General features: G+C 44.2%; 1 protein-coding gene and 1 long non-coding RNA gene across 3 annotated transcripts in view; one reads left to right on the forward strand and one right to left on the reverse strand.

The window, feature by feature from the left end:
* The window catches only part of SLC24A3 (solute carrier family 24 member 3), a 481,089-nt gene that overhangs the window by 191,948 nt on the left and 272,424 nt on the right, over positions 1–16,717 (reverse strand). The window lies entirely within an intron of this gene.
* Positions 6,056–15,123, forward strand: LOC144297865 (uncharacterized). The gene is made up of 3 exons (XR_013364762.1): positions 6,056–6,585; positions 11,937–12,048; positions 12,154–15,123. It is a non-coding gene; the product is annotated as an uncharacterized LOC144297865 (long non-coding RNA).

The raw sequence follows: 16,717 nt of genomic DNA on the forward strand, positions 1-16,717 counted from the left end.
ACAGCAGCTCAGAAGAAATGACAATATTTTCAGGGCTGGAGGTCTGGGACGGTGTCCTCAGTCCTCATTTTAATACAGAATCCTTGCACTTGGATGAGAAAAAATTTACCATCTTTATGTTTACATATCTCTAACTGGAATTTAGTGGTTCCTCCAGGTAAGAAGATAGGCAACAAACCACAGGAGTGTGAGAAGCACCGGGGACTCTTCCTCCAACAGGTGTTCTCATGATACATTCTACTGTTACACTCACGGCAGCTCTCACTCACTACTTCGACATGGGGGAGGGGGCGGGTTCAGATCACCCCTTGTGCTTTAAAGTGTCAGTGAAGAACTACATGAACCAACTGCATGGAAGTTTATTTTCTAATATTCTGACAACTTCATTTCAATATGATCAGTTTCCTGTTTGTATGCTAGTATATTTTATCACCTGCATCAAGAAATGTTTTTCTAAGCAGAGGTCTGTAGGCTTCATTCATTACCAAGGGGGTCCCTGACACACACAGGGTTAAGGCCCCTGCTCTAAATTAGCCCTTATATTCTTCCCACCAGGACTGCGTTGGCTTGGGGCCTAGGCTTTGGAATGGTATAATACCCTCCTGCTCTTTCATTCCCTTTGTGAAGATTTATTTATTTATTTATTTATTTATTTATTTATTTATTTATTTATTCATAGAGGCACAGAGAGAGAGAGGCAGAGACACAGGCAGAGGGAGAAGCAGGCTCCATGCAGGGAGCCCGACATGGGACTCGATCCAGGGTCTCCAGGATCACACCCCGGGCCGCAGGCAGCGCTAAACCACTGAGCCACCCAGGCTGCCCCTCATTCCCTTTTGGAACTTGACCCACATTTGCCACCACTGAACTGGGTTATTAAGTGCAGAGCTGCTCGTGCCCCTCTCCTTGCTCTCAAAACCTTCCCTGCTATGAGATAAAAGCTCCAGTCTGGACACTGGCAGAGCCAAGCTGGTCCTGCCTGTTCCCCACCAGAACTTCTCTTCTTCTGCCCTTTTATGCTTTGCATGTACTCAGTCACTCAATTACTAACTGAGCAGTTACTGTGTTCTCACTGCTGGAAATTTGACAGTCAGCATTGTTACATGTGCTCTCATATTCTTGCCAGACAGGATCATTTGCCACTCCTTGAGCGAAACCTGTATTTACTTTCTTTTTATATCTCTATCTGACAGATTATACCACTAGCCTGGGATATCCCCCATCCCCAAATGGTCTCTCTCTGCCTCTCATAAAATCCAATCAGCTTCATGGCCAGGGCCTTCATAAGGCCTTCTGTGGGACCCATGGCTCTCCTCTCTGGAAGACGCATCAGACCAGGCTCTGTGGGAAGCTGTGCAGACTACCCTACCCTTGGCCTCATCTTCAACAAATGTGGCCAGCTGATGAAAGCAGCCTTTGTCTCAGAGCTCCTTGAGCTCTCTGTCCTCCTCCAGCTCACAAGCGGGACAACCAGCACCAGCCAATGGGGAGGATGTACAAGATGACATCTGCTTGCCACTTGTCTTGCTTTGGGTTTCTCCCCAAAGTAGACCCTCAGCCAAGGATTTGGGGGTACATAGTTTATTTGGAGGTGATTCCTGTACACACCATGAGTGAGGAAGGGGAGGAGGCCGGGGAGGGAAGAGAGTCAAAGATGGTGACATTAACAGGTGAGTGGGTGATGGCTCAGGACACCTGGGGCCCAGTCCTGCTGCATACCCAGAAAGACGGCACAGAACATGCCTCTGCTTTGCAGCTTGTTGGCCACAGGATTTGCCCAAGACACAAGCCTTTAACTATTCTTTGAAAAAGTTCTGCTCTCTGCTTCCAGGGCCACACTGGATTGTGGAAGTGGTGGTGGTGAGGTGGCCAGAGTATACACCTAGCATATTAGGCACAAATCACCTGTGCATGTCACTAGTGTCACCATGCTTTCTAGTTCTGTCTGATCCCTCATCTGATGAAATGGGGGAGATAAGGAAAGACAGGGATGTCACGATCCCTCTAAGTGGCTTTCCAAGCTAGAGTTGTTCCAGACAGGCTACACTGAGTCTTCCTAATCAACAGATGGGAAAAATGAGAGCAAGCCTGGAGGATTTCACTTGGAAGATCAAATGACACTATAGTCTGGAAATTACCAGGAGGGACAAGAGTTCAGAGAACAAGCACTGCATGGATTCTAGCCACTTTACTGAGGTGTCTCCATTCTAGCATCTTCCCTCTACAAGCCTCATGTTCTGGCTGCAGTACTCTTGTCCCATGAGCAGAGCCAGAGGAAGCCCTCCAGCCTTCTACTTCCTCCTTGAAACTTCCCTGCTGGCAACAGGGCCCACAGCAGGCTGGACCTGGAGAGACCTAGCCTTTACAGTCCCTAGTCATGCCTTGTCTGTCCTCCCCTCCCCACCTCCTGGCTCTCCCTGTGCACATGGGATATCTTACACTCTTAGGACATGCTTTCTCATACTTTCTCCTTTGAACTTATCTTTGAACTTACCTGATTAAATTTTTGTCCAAATAACCATCCCATGGCTCTCACATTGTTTTCCCCTCCCCAAGTTATTCAGTATGGATACAATGAGAAATGCCCCTTTCTGTCCACTTTCCAAACCCAGGACATTGAAGGTCTCCATGGGCCACCCTTATGGGAGGGCAAAGGCAAGGAAAGGAAAGATTCTGCAGGGTGGGCTGGAGATTTTTCAGGCCCGACTGGTTCCTGCATTCACCTGGACTTGCCCAGACCATGTGTCCCAGTCCTTGATTCTGAAAAAACCACCACCACCATCCACATCTTTGCAACTTTCTCCTTTCTGACATTCCTTTTCAGTGCCCAGGGAGGTGGGGCTTGGGATGGGCTGGCTGGTGAAGGCTCTGATGGACTGATGGCCAATGACAAACCTGTGCAAGATGACGCATTCACTGAGCACCTGCTCCTGGCAGGTACCGTGCCTTGCCCTTCACACCCACTATTTTGTCCTCACAGAAAGCTTTCGTTCCCATTTTGTAGACAAGAACCCAAGGAACAGAGGAATAGATTTCATACCGGAAGATCCCCAGCTGGAGAGCTGCAGAGGAGGGGCATGCACAGAGCAGATGCAGGCCTGGGAACGCCCCTCACTGCTGCTTGCCCAGCTCCTGGCATCTATCAATCTTACTCTGCTAGGTGGTCTCTTTCTTCTTGGGACTTCTTCCAGATAGGAGATCTGATTAGATCTATGTTCTGCCCCATGAACCAGAGTGAAAAGGTAGGCTGTTTTTTTTTCCTTTACATTTCTCTGTGTAGCTGCTGTACAGCGTTTCCACACTGGCCAGTTCAAGGTTTAAATGTGACCCTCCTATTGCCCTCCTACCCCTAGAGAATCAGAGGCAGGACTAGTATGTTAAGTTCATGTATGGATCATAACAGCCATCACTCTTGAGAAACTGAAGCCACCCTGTGATGAGTGCCACGCAAAGCAAGCACGTGGGGACCACTTGTCATCAATGAGGAGTAGAGGTGGGTATGGAAGTGGGAGCTGACTACATGAGGAATTATTCCTACATGAGGAATAATGTGGTTTTGAGCAAATATGGGAGGGTAGTGTGTGAAGGGAGTAGAGTCCATGGTACAGCAACCCCACCACTCTGCATCTGCAAGGTGTCCACTTTGTGCCGGCTCCATCCTCCCTCCTTCTCTGTGGCTTCATCTGTGAAGTGACACAGGGCCCACAGTGTAATGATTCAATCAAGGGTACTATGTCAGTAAGTGATACATTATGTTCTGAATCCAGGCATTTTGATTTTAAATCCACCTGACACTCAACAGCCAAGTGGATGAGTGTAATGACCGTGAATAAGCGGACCCACTAGGCTTCGTGGTTTGGTTGGGGAAGGGTCTTGGCAGAGGTCTTGATGCCCAGCCAACCCTGGGACCTGGCTGGAGTTCTTAGAGAAGACTGTGCTGGAGGCTATGCCTTTGGATGAGGTGGGACCTGCAGAGCCCAGTGCTGGCTCAGGAAGGGCTAAGGCGCTGTCATAAGTCCTGGCCAAGCAGGCCCCTGGCGGACTTCCTCATGAAACTGAATGTGGCTGCTCAGTGGCTGTGATATGGGGTAGGTGTGTTGGAGGTTGGTGGGATAGGCAGAGGAGAGTCAGCTAAATGTTCTCAAATCAATATGCTTTAAGAACAACAAGATTCTTATTTGGTGGTTTCCAGCAATGTGGAAAGAATGACCAAGTTAAGTATTCCCCAGGAAGCTTCTGATGTGGATCCCATTCTGGCCACTTATTCATCACAGGTCCCCTGTGAAAACATGTATCAGGCTGGTGATGAAATTATAACAATAATTTCAAAGACTTAACGCACAATTTGCAAAGAGGGATGCGTACATTTTATTTTCCTCCTATAGGTTCATCACCTTTTGATGGAAGTCACAAAAGATTTTTAAAACTTGAGCTGGAGGCCCTCTCTTCTTGCCCTTCATGCAATAAGCCTTCCTTCATAGGTTCTACAAGCCTATGTGTGAGGTTGGATCCTTCAAGAGCAGACCTTGAGACAGAGATCTGAATGCCAGCAGTTTATGCGGGAAGTGATCCTACTACAGGAGAGGAGGGAGACAAACCAGGAAAGGGCTGATACAGTATGCTCAGACTTGCTGGGGCCTCTCTGAGAGATGGTGTAGAATATGTTTCTGTATTGTGTACATATGCTCATCCATCACTGTTGAAGGCTGTCCTAAACCTAGGGCTGACCCTTAGCAGTTCTCAGATCTGCACTGGCCAAGTCAGTGTGTTCGTGGGACCAGGGAAGGCCCCAGACAGAGTCACAGGTACATCAAGAAACTGCCTGCATGTTTTTTGGCCATCTGAAAAATGTCCTGCAATTCCTCTTCATTGCTCCCTCCAGGCTAAACTCAGGGTATTGTCAGTGCACACAGCAGGTATCCAATAAGTGTCAGAACACTAAAGGAAGCAGACCTTGGATGCAGACTGGGAAGAGAGTATGTCTGTCTTGTCCACCTGGCCCAACAGGTCAAGAAAAGGGCTGCCAGCAGCAGCTGAGCTCACTTCCTTGAGGCCAAGCAAACCCTCTACCTAGTGGGCACAGACTCTGAGGCCCCAAATACACTTGAGAAATGGGTTTTCAGAATAGCTGCAGCTGTCCAAGACAGGAGTCTATAGACACAGTGTGGCACGCTGGACTAGAAGACTATTCTCAGTGCTTCTTGGCCTCAGTTTCCTCATCTATAAAACAAGGTAGGGCTGCTAGAGCCTCCTGAAGAGCTAATGGCAAAGCTGATGTCATCCCAGCTGCCTTTCATCTGGGTGTACTTCTTGACACCCAAATCCAAAGAACTAGAGGCATTTCTTAGTCAAGGTGGGAGTGGATGGTTACCATCTTTAGGAACCTCACATTGTCCTTGGGCTGTAGCTTAGATTTTGCAAAAGGGCCCAGTGTAGAGAATCAGGTGTGGATTCGGATCCCACCTATATATATAACTACTCATGGGTTATCCTTTCCTCTCTCAGAACCTCATTTCCATCATCTGTAAAATGAGCGTGTGAATGCCAGCTTTGCAGGGTGGCTGAGAAGAGTGCAGGCAGAGTAAGTGAAATGCCTCCCACCATCTTCCTGGGCCACATACTGAAATTCTTTGTAATTATAACAATGATGGAATGCTGGTCCAGCCTGTGGACAAGTACGTTTTTTTCTCGTCTTGGGAGTCAAAATCCACCTACTGCCAATTCCTGCCTGCTTTGCACTGGCATCTGTTTCTCCAGGGTGGTGTTTAGTCCAAGGGAGCTACATGAACACGTGTGCCTCTCGGTACATGCCTTCCTGTGTTCAGGTTGTGTTGGAGCCAAATAGCCTACGTGCATGCTGGAGCCAAATAGCCCACATCCAGGGGAAGGTTCCCCAAATACCTTCAAAATCCTCGAAGTCTCTTTCTGCTCCTCTCTTTCTCCTGATACTCCTCTTAGTACATCTCACCAGCTCAGGGAAGCCAGCAAAGGCAAGCAGTGCTGTTCCCATAGAAACCACAGAGCCCTGAAGGGAGTAGATTCCCCTTACCAAGGCAACAGCAGTCAGCTGTCCTGCTTCTCCTGGCTGCTTTCCTGAGGCCTGAGTTTGATGAGTCCAAATGGAGGTTTGCAAGGGATGGAGAGTATTTTCTCTTTCATTTGGAGAAAAGAATGTATCAGGGACATTCATGGCATCTGTAGACCTATGCTCTCATGTTGATCAAATGGAGCAGCCCAAGGTGAAGAACCAAAAGCTCAACTAGCTTAACACATCTGAGTGCAAGGAATCAGAACACTGGCATTTCATCCCAGGGGCTTTTTCATAACAAAGTACCTCACGCATCTTGTTGACTGGCCTCTTGGGAGCTGCCCCAGGAATTTTGGGTTGACACTGCCCAACTTCTCCCATGCATGATGGGTGACTTCATGCTTCTGCATTAGACACCTTCATCTGCTCCACCCTATAAAGCCTTCTGCCTCCTCTTCCTCTGGAGTCAACATTGGGAGAACACTGTCAGCCAGCTGCGGTGGTACTTGGCTTCCCACGAAACCTTCCAGACTCTTCCTGTGGTGCCCTTGTCCTGTGTAAGTACCCAACAAGTGGTTTTCTAGCCCAACTGTAGTCACCTTTGATTCCCATATTGTGAGCTCCCTGTGGACAGGAACCCTGCATTTTTCTCTGTGGCCAGTACCCACTGGGCCAGGAGCCATGAAAGAGAAAAATAAATATCAAGTGAAGACAAGTGTGAAGAAACTTAGAGGGACTTTCTCCCAGGGGATGGTTTTTGTATAAACACAAGACAGAATTATTAATTAAGAAATGATGCTAGGAGAAATAGTTCAGTAAAACTCCCAGCAACTGGGAGTGGCCACTTGGGCTGTTCATAAATAACCTATTTCTCTTTGTTCTGGAGACCTGGAAGGAATACACTTCTAGGTTTCCTTTAGGGTAGGTGGGACCATGCAGCTTGCTTTGGTCAATGAAATAGGAGAAAATGACCTATGTCACATTTCTAGGCAGGCTTTAATAGCAAGTGTCTGATCCATCACCTTGCATTTTCTTGTCTAAATATTCATGGAAACATAAGTCATGATGAACCTTTCATCAGCTTGGGTCCCTGAGCAACTCATATCAGAATCTGCCTCCTCTCTCCAACACACACATTTTATACATGTAGCATGAATAAAAAAATAAAATGTTTATTTTCTTAGCCCCTGAGATTTGGGGCTGTTTGTTATTCAGTGTAGCCAAGCCTACCCTGAGTAACATGATTGCTAATATGGTGCTCAGCATCCCCACTGCCTTCTGCACATGAGGCCTTGCTTCATCAATTTTTGGTTCCTTCTGTCTTTTCCACTGGACTGGGGGGGGGGATGATTAAGGTTGGAGGGAATTTATCCTTGTCTTCTCTGTGTTTGCAGTGCCTAGCTAGGTGCCTGGCACAGAAGAGTCACTTAATTAAAAGTGTTTGTTGATTAAATGAACACATATGTCATAATGGAAGTCCCCTGAACAAAATTATCCATAAAAGAATCTGCATGAAAATGGATATATTCTCAACTTAACTTTCTAAATATTTAGTCTCTGGAAAAGTTTCAGAGACATTTTGGTGCCCTCCTCTTACACTCAGTGAGGTTCAGCAAGCCACAAAAGTGCAGGGGTGGGGGTGGGACATATATGGCAATGGGAGAGTGCAGGGTGTCCCAGAGAACTGCAGGCTGCTGGCAGGTCGTCTTTAGAATCTGCATCTCAACAACACTGGGAGATGTACTAACAAATCAATCATGTGCAAATAAACACACAGTTACTCAGCCCTTAGCACGCACGGAGTACCATACTCAATTGCAGTTATAGAAAGGCAAAGGATGCACAGTCCTGGTCACTGAGGGGTCAGCTCTCTCTTCAATCAACCCAATATGTAAAGATGGAACTGCAAATGTCTATTTTTCACTTTTTCATGGTTTCTATGATAGGAATCTTTATTCTAGATTCAAAGATAAGTAAACCAAGACCCAAAGAAGGCATGTAATAAGCCCAAGTTCACACGGATGGTAGTGGAGGAGCTGAGATCATAAATGGGGTCTGAATTTCTAGCATGTTGATTCTTTTGTAACAGAAAGGGCAAATTGACCTTTTCTTCCCCCCTTGACTTCCAAAGGCACAATTTTTTTCCTTCGAAAGCCAGAAACAAAGTGTGGATTCAAATGGATTGATGTGCACATAGAAATAAGACCATGAACAGCATCTCTGTGAAGGAGGATATAACCACAGGTCATGGTAACCAAGAGCCTCAGTGTGGGACAAACTGTCAATCAAAAAGATAATACCAATCAAATTTGCTGAGGAAGGTTGTTTCAGCCAAATGCTTGCTGGTGACATTTGTTTACCATAGGCAGCCAGGATTTTACAAGAGCTTAAAGACCTAGACCTGAAGCCCTCCTTCACCACTTAAGAGTTCTGTGGCCTTGGGGAAATTCTTTAATCTCTTTCAGTCTTAATTTCTTAATGTGCAAAATGGGAGGATGAAAACAATACCAGTTAATGTGATTATTATTAGAATTAATTATGATGATGTTTACGAAATATGTAGTACCTAGACTCAGACAAGTAATTATCAAATGATAGGTCCTTTTACTTTATTAAATAGTAGAGGAGAAATATGGACAATGGGTGTTTCCCAAGACATCAATGCCCTGCTCATATTCCTGGAGTCTTACCACTTGACGCTAAGCAACTACCAGCATGTCCATCTTTTTGCCTGAGGGCTTTCCCCAAAGAGAAGAGAAGGTTCTTTGCTCAGATACAGCAGGCTGGATATGCTGGAGAATTAACACTGCTCTTTCCCCCGGGTAAAGCCCTCAACCAAAGCCTGATGAAAGGGTGGGTATATAAACACTTCAGCTCCCTCACCACATAGGTGAGATAACTCTCAGGTGTGTCCTGCACTGCTTGCTAGCATTCTCAGCTAGATTAAGCTCTCATTGCTCACTGTGACAACTGGCTTTAATACTCTTTTGATTGGCTGCCTTCCCTTCCCTGTCTCACTTCCTGACTCCCCTATCTGGATCCTCTCCCAAATAAACCTGTACTTGAATCTGCCTCAGGGCCTACTTCTGATGAACCCATATTTAGACAAGAGATGTGAAGAATTTTGCACTTTTGCACCTCTCCATTTCAACAAAGATTAGTTTTTCCAGCAGAGGACTCATCCATATTCAGGTGAATTCCCCCCCACCCACCCAATAACGGCAGTAGTTTTCAATGGCCTTATTTCCGTGCATTTATAGGAGAATGATGCATTGTGCTTTGTTGACAGCAGTATGGAACCACCTAAGTCCTGAATGCAGGTTGGAAGACTATCTGTCCCTTTTTGATGGTGCTGAAGTTGATCCAATACACCCATGAGAAGCTCCTTGATTTCCACTTCAGAGCTCTTTTTCTCATATCCATATTGGCAGGAGATTTTAAAAAATCATCCCACAAGCTTTTCTCCTGGAAGAGAACAGACATTCTTTGCAACTAAAGAACCCCAATCATTAGTTACCATAGACTTTTGGCCTGGCAAGGCACTGAAATGTAATTTGATGAACTGGAAACATATTTCTTTATCAATAATAAAAAGTCATGGCATCAGTGTTGCTCATGTTTCCAAGCCAGTAGCTACTGTAGAAAATACAGTGATCCCATGACTAATTTAGTGTTCTTAGGCCACAAGCATGGCAGCACAAAGAAGGAGGCCTATTTGTAGGGACAAGAGCCTATAACCTGTATTTGTTGCTCATATGGGTTTACCATGACTGTGTCAGTAATGAATTCACAATAAGGGAAGTAGAATATGTATGGTAAATAGCCCTGTGGTGGTCAGAACTTTATGCCCTTCATGGACTGCTCTGTTTTTCAAAATGTCCTTTGGTGCTGATGTCAGAGAACATGTAGATGGATGGGCTGGGGTCTGGCCCAGGTATTGCATCTCTCATACTCTCATGTCTGCTTACTGATGCAGAGAAATTCAGACCAACAAGCTGATGCACACAGAAATCCACTACAGAGCTCCTTAAGGGAATGTGCATTGTTAACAGAAGTGGCCACTCCTCCTCAGCACCCTTGAAGGGGATGAGTGTGCATGAAAAATCTTTCTTAGGACAAATGCAATTAAAACAGTTCTTTCTGAATATAGTAATTCCGCATAAGAATATACATTGACAAGATTCACTCTTTACAGCTTTATTTTATAGCAGAGATGAACTGTGCATGCTACATGACTGGACACTCCAAAATCAGTGACTTTTTTAAAATGTTCATCAAATTTCAGAGTTAGAATTAACCTTCAGTATTCTATTGGTCTACAGATGGAAAGGTGATAAAAGAATGATTTGATGAAAAGCAGAGTTAAGGTTTTTTCTCTGTTTCCCTTTTAAAACCTATCTTTCCTCTTTCACCATTGATGATATTCCATGATCATCAGTTTCAGAGAAAGAAAATGGATCTCATCTCACATGTTCATCAATTGACTGGTAATGACTTGACTGGCTGTTAGGTTGACTCTTAGATAGGGTATAGTGTGGTAGAGGAACTTGATCTATTAACAATGTCTGCCATAGTCATGGGAATGGGAATGGGGACACATGTGCTTCTTATTCTCCTTCACTGAATTTTTGCTGACAAATTCCTAAAATGAAAGAATAACTGGCACTCCTTGCTTCTAATAATGATGATTATTGCCATAATTTCCTTTGATCTGTATCTCTCTTTGGGTAGCATCTATTTAAAGGTTGGGGAGCATTCAAAGTATTAAAATACAATCTTCCAAAGAAATCAAATATATTAAAGCAGATGTATTAGGTTGTTACACACCCATAGTATAGTAGCTCGAAGTCTGGCTTAGGACAATGAAATAAATATCTAAAAAAATTCACAGTTAGTTGTAGGAAGAGATGTAAATAAACAGATAAACTACTGGCTAATTCAGTTGGCAAAATACAAGCTGTATTTACTCCTCACTTAGTACTTGGCAGCCTCTGCTTCTCCTTGGAAGAAAAATTAACATGTTACCTGAGGAAATCATTTTCCTTTTTATGTTGCCATATATTAAATATTAGATACCTATAGTTTGGGGTCAAAACAATCTTCTAATTACATCTGAAACTCTTTATTTCAGTAACAGTTTTCTTTTTAAATTTTATTTTATTTAAATTCAATTTGCCAACATATCTGAAACTCTTTTAAGGATATCAGAAAGGGAGACAGAACGTAAAGACTGCTAACTCTGGGAAATGAACTAGGGGTGGTAGAAGGGGAGGAGGGCGGGGGGTGGGAGTGAATGGGTGACGGGCACTGGGGGTTATTCTGTATGTTAGTAAATTGAACACCAATAAAAAATAAATTAAAAAAAAAAAGGATAGGTCTGAAAACAGGGTTTTTTTTGGATCACAAAGTTCGTGCATTCAAAGTCTAGATTCCAAATATGATGGCTCCACCTGAATGAAAATTAAGAAAAAGTGTAATTAATTTGAGGCTAAAAGTGATTCCTATATCAATTTTTCTTCTTCTTCTTCTTCTTCTTCTTCTTCTTCTTCTTCTTCTTCTTCTTGTTCTTGTTCTTCTTCTTCTTCTTTTATGGCTTTGAATGAAACTGACTGACTGCCTTCTGCTTTCACAACTGGCTTTGTTCTCCAAACTAGGCTTTTAAGGGTATATAGACCAAGGGTAGGAACAGGAGAGATCTCTCAAAAAGGTCACTGTGCTGTCTTTTAGTTAGCAGAGCAAGACTAGTTACAGTTTGGAGCCAATAAGATTAAAGCAAAAGAATTTAGAATCTACTTGATATGTGTCTAGTCATTTGTTATTGCATATTTGACTTTACAGATGATGTGCAGAGGAGACTCTGGATTCTGTTGTCTTTCTCAGAAGAGTGTTGAATTTCTATTTCCTGCAGGCACTCCAAACTCTAATCTCGGAGACCTCAGCCCATTAAGGTCACTGCTTTCTGTTCTGGCTCTATCACCCATGCACTGTACATACTAGGGAGTTTCACAGGGGAAAAGTCGGTAGGTGTGGTTTCCTTCCTTCAAATTTCATACTTCCTCCAGTCTCTGTTTGCTTTACTTCCTTTCCAGAGTTTTTAAACAATTGTTTTCCTTTATTTTGTCTAGATTCCATAATTGTTCCTACAGGAGCATTAATCCAATGCAAGCTTCTCTACTATGAATGGAAGTCTAAAGTCCAGAATATATTCTACATCATCAGCCACCACAAAAAATTTACAGGACATTAAACTCACATTAAAGATTCCCCAAACTTGCTATTAGCTACATTAAGTTCTCCATAAAACTAAGGCATCCTGAAGGAACCATGTGCCCCAGTAGTAACTAAAGGCCCGGGGAAAGTGACCAGTCACTTGAATGGGCTGGCAAGATTTGATAAAGGGCTGGGGTAATCTAATTGCATACTAACTTATATGGATAAACCAGGGACTGGATGAAGAGGGTCCTCAATACAGCAGAGCTTATAGGAAGAGATGATGCAGCATTCCACAGCCCTCAACTACAAATATTTCAAGGTCAAGGAACCCAAAAAAGCATCTGTGGCAGTTCTGATGTCTCTGACAGGTGATACCCAAAGGCTCAGAGGCAAGAATGTGTTTTAGGGGACAAATGATATTGGAAACCACTTACTGCCAAGGGAGTGAAATCATGTTCTACTTCTTTTGGAGTCCGGAGGCTCTCTTATATGTTTCCCTTAAGTGTCAAATTTTGACATCTTACATGAAGTTGGCAAATTGAAATTCACAGCAATAGAAGGTAGGTGTTTAATAAGTGCCTTTCAAGTCCAGACAAATTTGTGAAGTTTCAGAAACAGGAAAGAAAGGTAGGCAGCCAAACAAACCTCTGGCTAAATCTGGCCATTACATAAAGAACATAAACATATTAATGTTTAATTTTTTTAAAAGGAAGAAAAGGAAAATTATGCTAAATTCCTGAATGAGTCAAGAACAAAATAATAAATACTACAATTTCTGTTCAAAGTAAAGTGGAAAGGCAAACATGAAGGAGGAGGGAGAGATCTACTTGTTCTTGCCCTAGAACTCCATCATATTCCCTGTTACAAGCCAATGACTTTTTGCTCTCCCCCACTACCCCAAACTTAGGATTCTGTGTCATTGCTGGCTAGCTCGTGTCTTTTCAAGTGCTTTTATGTCATTGTAGGATTGCTGGAATTGAAAACATTCAAAGAAAACCTTAAAGAAATCAACATCATGATTTTGAGAACAAAAAAAATGCAGAGGTAACAAACTGTGATGCATTAACCTCGGTCATCATGCATGTCACAGAAGCTGGATGCAAATTTATGTATTTACTGTCATAAACCAGGACAAATCTTGATATCACTTGAGAAAAGGCCAGTCAGAGAAAATGAAGACCCCTTTGCCATCCCCACCATCCAAAGACTGGTTTAACTTGTACTTGAAGATATTGGCATACTGAGCTGCACGGACAGTGAGGTCATGCTGTGGGTCGGTAAGACGACTTAGCACTTTCAGATGATGGAAAAGTTTGTGTTATCACTTCCTTCGATCTTTCCTCACATAAACATTGAATTTCAGGGCATTTCATATAGACCTAAGGAGAAAAATCTATTAAAAATAATCTTTTTAAAACGACCCTTTTAATGTTTGAAATATATGGTTTGTTGTTGTTTTTGGTGAGAGATGCAAATAACTTTATTCTTCTATGAAAGACTCCAATGTTTAAGTTTCTTGCCATAGTTCAAATAAGCAGGACCAGACTTTACAGATATCTGCATAAAAAGTCTCCAATCTCCTAGGTAACATTAAGATGAGAAGACAGGCAAAGGGGCTATGTTTCAGTCTGAAGATGGAAGCTGCAAATCCCCCAGGGGTCCTGGACCCACAAAACAAGGTCCTGCCTAATCTCCTCCAAGAGGCTGGCTGTCAAGTGGCCACAGGTGGGAGGGCTGGGGAGAGTAGTGTTGTCTTTCCCTGAGTCTGTGACACAGAAGCAAATTAGCTGGCTTCTTCTCAGTGATTTCAGGCAAACAGTTCTTTCCAAAGAAACAGGGTTCCTTTGAGAAAGATTCAAGTACCAAAGAGACTCTGATTCCTTCATGATCACAGCTGAATACCGTAAGGATAGCAAGCTTTCCAGGGACGCAGATGTGCACACAGATGTTTCCCTGTCAATTTCACTCAAGGATGCACGGTGCAGTGGTTATCCATCTGCCATGCTGCTCTAACTCTGGTAGGGGATAACTAGGAAGTATACTACACAGTCTTGCCCTTGTGAAGTACAGAGACCAGTTGAGGAAGCCAGATTTAAGTGCACGAATACGCAAATCGGAGGATGGTAACAAGCAGGCTATATACCCTCCCAAACACCTAAGCATGTATGTATGTGAATGCAGGAGTAAGTAGCTCTTACGTAGCTGCTCATGCAACTGCAATAACTTACAGAACTGGAAACATGACAGTTACTCACTCATTGCCTTTCTGACACCTGTACAGGGGAGACTCAAACACCTGGAGGCTGGAACCACTTGGACTCCTCAGCCTCTCTGTCTCTCTATGTGGTTTCTCCACATGGTTTGCCCTCAAGATCTCTTTGGCATGTGGACTTCTCCTATGGTGGCTCAGAGCTACAAGGCACAAGTTTCAAGACAAAGAGCTAGAGAAGGATGGCCTTTTATGATCAAGCCTGGGAAGTCACGCAGCAGGTAGTTACAAAGGTATGGCTGACTTCCAGGGAGAGGAACAAGATTCTGGAAGAGCACATGGTCCTGGGGTAATTGCTGGGGTCATTTTGGAAGATGCAACCTGCCACTATCTGAAAATGAGAACCACATCTGTGGCCACGTTCAGAACATATCTTTATCTAGACGAAGATGAACCAGACAGTGGATGTATTTGGGTCAGGAAGAAAAGTAGCGGCATGAACCAGCATGGTGGATAAGGACTGCATCAGTGAGTGAGATGTGTGAAGCCTCAAAGAAGGGCTTACAGAGCTGCAGAGGAGGCATTCCATGTGGATAGGGAGAAGGATGGAGGGACGGAGGTGGGAAGGAGCAGAGCCCTCTGTTCTAATGACGTAGGTACTTTTCAAAGCATTCCTCCTCAAATGGACACTCATGTTCTCCAGAGGAAACATGAATAGCTACTAATGTGTTAACATATCACTGTTTCCCTTACACGATCTTTCCTAATCCTCACGGCCATCCCAAGAGCTCTGTGCTTTATAGAAGGGGAAACTGAGGTCTAGCAAGAATGGTCCTGGGACCACATTTATCTATGTCAAGTGCCCTTTCTTCTACACGATGGGTAGTCTCCTGGGGTCAATGTGAGTCAGGGCTTAGTTCATGTTTGCTCAAGACTCTGAGAGATCACGCATGCACTTATGCAAAGCCCAGCTTTGTTTTTTTTCCAAAGGAAAAGACTTCACCCAGAATCTAAGGAAGCTCATGGGGTTGCATTCAATTTCATGACTGCATTAGGACCCAGCATGGGACCCACGACTAAAATTGGTCAGTGCTCCTGAGTAGCCTTTTCACTAAGCCACAGGCTAGAGAATATAGGTCTGGCATGTGTTGGGATTCTGCTCCACTCGCAGGCCTTATGGTGGACAGCTTTATCCACATAGAGCTTCCTGTCCAGACCCAATGTTTTCCAGCCCTTTCTACCCAAAGGGAACTGGTTTGGAGTTCTGCCTTATTTAAGTATTGGGAATGTCTACTTGCATCTTGGCATTTGCTATAGACTAAAAAAACTAAGAGTTAACTCAGATCTTCCCATTACCTGAGATACATCCTGATGGAAAGCATGTTGGCACCTTTTGAAGTCATCTACCTGTGCCCTGAGCCCCATTTTATCATGTGCACATTTTGTGGCCATAGGATGCTGGTACCCCAGTATCTGCTTAGTATGTCAGGACCCTCAGGGGTAAGGCAGAAAAAAGTTAGTTTCAGGGTTCCCAAAAGATTCCAACTTACAACACAGTGAGGCTTAGACACTGGGGAAGAACTAATCTGGGGCAGTTATTGCTCCTATAAACTCCTTTAGAAGTTGCTAGAAGGGAACTGAAGCCATATTCATGCTCTGACTCCCTCCCTGCAAATCCCTTTGCCATTTCCTCCTGTCGCTCCCTGCTCCCTGGGTGCTTTTATATCTGACAGCCAGCACCCAGGGCTGTCTTGAGCTAAAGTGGCCACTGCGAGTCTGCTTGACACTATATCCTTCCCCTTCCTCCTCCTTCCCTGGTCCCACCACTCACTCTCTACCAGTTTTTCCAGGGAGCACTTTCAAAATCACTTTCGCCTGAACACTCAAGCCAGGCTCAGCTTCTGGGAACCCAGGCTAACCCAGGAACCACACAAATGCTGCTTCTTCCACAAACATTCCCTTGATCAACCCAAAGGAATCTTACACTAAGTCACCACAGAGATTGGGGTCCAGACCACATGAGTGGAGGCTGGAGGGTAGGCGGTGGGCAGCAACTTGTTCCCCATGCCTGTGGGTATGGGTATGGTGTTCTATCCTTTCCCTTCAAATGACAGGGTCCCGAACAAGAGACACACATCACTCATCAGCCATTAACTCCTAGGGGGCCCATGTGAACTCAGTGGATGAGCATTTTTTCTGAGATCACAGCATGCCTCTGGGTCCTTGCTGCATACAGATGAGCTGGCTGATGTTTAGGACAACTGATG

The sequence above is a fragment of the Canis aureus genome, chromosome 26, assembly GCF_053574225.1.
Source record: "Canis aureus isolate CA01 chromosome 26, VMU_Caureus_v.1.0, whole genome shotgun sequence".
In the NCBI taxonomy this organism is placed as follows: Eukaryota; Metazoa; Chordata; class Mammalia; order Carnivora; family Canidae; genus Canis; species Canis aureus.